Source organism: Corticium candelabrum, chromosome 2 (assembly GCF_963422355.1).
Source record: "Corticium candelabrum chromosome 2, ooCorCand1.1, whole genome shotgun sequence".
NCBI classification, from domain to species: domain Eukaryota; kingdom Metazoa; phylum Porifera; class Homoscleromorpha; order Homosclerophorida; family Plakinidae; genus Corticium; species Corticium candelabrum.
The window spans coordinates 2440562-2444514 of record NC_085086.1 but is presented as its reverse complement, the minus strand read 5'-3'; positions in this window follow the sequence as shown (position 1 = coordinate 2444514).

Here is a 3953-nt window from a genome sequence, read left to right as displayed (position 1 = left end):
AATGGAAATTCAACAACACAGGTGAGACAGGGCATCTGCGTTGGCATTCTGTAATGCTGGATTATATTCAATCTCAAGCTTATACTCCTGTAAAGCTAAAGCCCAATCATAGAGCATTCCTTCCATTTGTATTTTGACAACCATTGTAGAGGAGAATGATCAGTATACAACTTGAAGGACCGTCCAAGTAAGTAATGTCGAAACCGTTTGGTAGCTAATACTATTGCCAAGCACTCTTTAGATCACACTGTAACATTTTTCAACTTTGGTCGAACTCCTTCTTGCGTAAGCCACTACTCGATTATCTTGTTCTATCTCCCATTTCAATCCAGATTCACTCACATCTGTGTGCAAAACAAATTGGCCAGCATTTGCGCGAAACTGTGGGTACGCCAAGACAGGTGCAATACTCAGAGCTTCCTTTGCTGTTTAAATGTTTCCTGCCATTCTGCCGACCATGTGAAGGGTAGTCTATTGTATGTGAGCTGATGTAGTGGTCCTGCAATGTCAGCAAAATGATGAATGTATCTCCGGTAATATGATGCAATTGCTAAAACCGACGTGGCTTCGTTACATCATTCGGGATGGCCCAATTCCTTACAACCTCTGTTTTATCCTCATTTGCAAGCATTCGCTTGGCCGAAAATACATGTCCAATATATTTCACTTTATGTTTACCAATGCAGCATTTGTATCCTCATAATGTAAGACCAACCTTCCGTAAACAACAAAAATCTTCTTGCAAATGCTTTCCATGTAACTCAACGCTTGCCAAATAAATGAGAAGGTAATCCATGTAAGCAGTAACAAAGGGAAGATCACGAAAATGTTTGTCCATCAGTTGCTGAAATGAGCTAGGAGCACCTGTCAGTCCAAATGGCAATCTTGTAAACTGAAAAAGGCCTAAACCTTGTTCATGGCAAAGCGCAGTTTTGTGTTGATCTGACGCATGGACTTGTATTTGCCAACATCCATTACACAGATCAAGACTAGTAGATACTCTGGATCTGGCCAAACAATCTTGTACTTCATCTACAAGTGGCAAGAGGATAGGCATCTTTAGAAGTTCTTTTGTTAAGTTCTCGATAATCAACACACAATCTGAGATTTCACCTGATTCATTTTTACAAATACTGTCACTGCCATCTATGAACTAGTGCTTTCTTCTATGATGCCTTGTACTAACATATCTTTGATTTGAATTTCAACCTCATTGCGATAAAGAGCAGATATCTGTCGAGGTGGAACTCGTATCGAGGATCCAGACATAGGAATATAGTGACATGCTAGAGAAGTCAGTCCAGGCGCTGTTCTGAAAGATCTTTTTTGTCCTGGATGATCAGAGAAAATGTTTTGTTTGAAGAAGTTGGTAGCTCAGAGCGATGGCTATCAACAAAGGATGGTATTGCACACTCATCAACCACATCTGATTCACAATCATCACCATTCACTAATGCAGACACACAACTTTTGTTATTTGGGTGATGATGGAGCGAGAGTGGTACTCCTGACGTCCTTTGCCAGAGAGTTGTGACTTCCTACCTTGAAAAGTGTTGATGAGAAGTCAAGAGTTAAACCATTCCCCTGCAAAGAGTCAACACCAACAATCACAGGAACAATGAGTTTATCAACAACCGCAACGTCGTGGCTTATTCTCTCTTTGTGCAGCTGCACCACAACAGAAACATAGTCCCGAATAGGAATCTCATCTTCAGAAGCTCTCAAAGTCGCTGTTATAAAATAGGCCGGATTTTCACATATTTTGATATCTTTGAAAACAAATCTTTTTGAAACAGAGAAACAGAAGCTTCGAGTCTAACATCATAGTTATAGCAACACCTCCCACATATACTGTAATAGTGGCTGCTTCAGACTTTACAGTAGCCACAACAATGCACTCAATACCTACCATTGCTCTATAGGGAGCGACTGCCGGCTCTTACAGAAGCTCCTCGACTATTTCCTGACAATAGTCCCCAGTGTAATGACCTATTAGTTAGCGGCACGTGGCCTCTACCCAATGAGCGCTCTCGTAGACGGTGCAATAATATCTGAATTCGGCCAAGTGCCTGCATTGTTTAGTTATTGCACACTTACCGTAGTTATTGCCCGCTCTCACAATTATATAATTATAGCATGCTTGTCATGGGACTGTTCCTGATACTGAAACTGAAACCTTACACCAAATCTTACTGCCGCCAAACCAGGAACACTAACAACTGGTCAGCTGCTTAACATCATATTTCTGTTGTACAAGTCTAAGACTCTTTCTTGTAAATTTCTCACAGTTGAAAGGCTGTAGTAATGGTTCTCATTGAACATCATAGCACATATCTGTCAACAGGTCATGCCACAAATCCCAAACTTCATTATTTCGAATTGTTGGATACCCTCCAGTAGGACAAGACAGAGAATGATCAACTGTGAAAAGAGCTCCGCAAGAGCAATGATCAGATTCATTGGTCACCAAACATATCTCAGGCATAGGGCGTCTCTAAATGCCGATTTGTGCAAACAAAATCTGTGTTGTTGTAAGGTGTGACCTTATATATAAACTGTCTGGTTGTTATCTGTAGTTGTTGTTTAACTGGTTAATATTCTCAACTCCAGCAAGACATGCCTTAAGGAACTAAAGCAAAAGTGAAATCCTGCTTTTACTGTCTTGTACAGTCACACCATTTGATGGCAATGACAAAGTCTGGACTGTGGCAAAAACCAAACACTAAAATTCTTGTTTTAATTGTTTACTATTTGACAAATAAGAATCCATACTGACATTACCAAATCAATATTACGTACAAGTAACAAGAAGTACTCAAAGCCAGTTAGAGTCTCCTGGAGCCACAAGAGCTGCTTATGCAGCCAAATTCGCCTCTCTTGACAAATTGTCTCTACTGTCACAGAAACAACAAGGATGTATCGTTGCATCCTTGACTGGTACATTCCTCTAAATAAAATCGTTTACGTAATATTAATAGGAGCAGTGACAGTTTGGAGACCTGAGCATGGTTGTTGAAAGACTGAGGATGACAAGGTCAAATCCAATACGTTTCAAAGGTTCCAAAGATGTTAGTACAAAAAACTTAAGTACAAGAATTCTTCTGTCAGCATGGGTGTGTGCTAAACTTTAACCATCTGTTATAGTGTGTATGTAAAACTGACTTTTGCTATCATCATTCCATGTAGCATACAATATCTTTACCCTCACCCTTAGTGTACGTATATAAGTTCAAAAATGGCTTTAAATATTATACTATCTGATGCAGGCTTGTAGGCTAGAAGATTGGGTGGGTTCAACTCAATGACACATTTAAAGATGATCAAGTCAAGACCATTTCATCTCAAGTCAACCTGCGGCTCTTTGTGCTCATGCAGTTTTGTACAAATTGAAATGTGTAGATTGAGCTTCCATATACATGTAATATTCAATATAGCCTGTATCACAATCTCTTGTGCTTTAATTGCTGCCTCACTGGAGCTGCCTCCGTGCGATGAAGTGGTTGAAAGTTGAGTAGATGGTAGGACAGTTGGTGCAAGTCAATGCAGACTGTTGGATAGAGGAATTGCGAGACCATCAGATAAAAGTCTTCATGGAAACTCCAATAAATTGGTCAGCAACATGTGACAACGAGTAAGGTATACATTGAGTAAAATGAGAAACAAAGTGTAGATGACAGTAAGTGTAGATGGGCATGTATTTGTGTTGCATGAAAAATTCTCTTAAAAGTAGATGTGTGATAGCGATTAATGCTGCTTGAGCTGCACAAACAGCTTCGACTAGATTTTGTGTCTTGTTCCATACATGTAAGTACCAGCAGAGAAGTTGATAAGTTGATAAAGACTGCAAGCTTGGCTTGTGAGACTGCAAGGGCACGTTTCCACTAGTGCATAAACCGGTTTAACAAGTGGTTTAAGATAAACTGGTTTAAGAATTCACTTGTTTCCACCTGCAC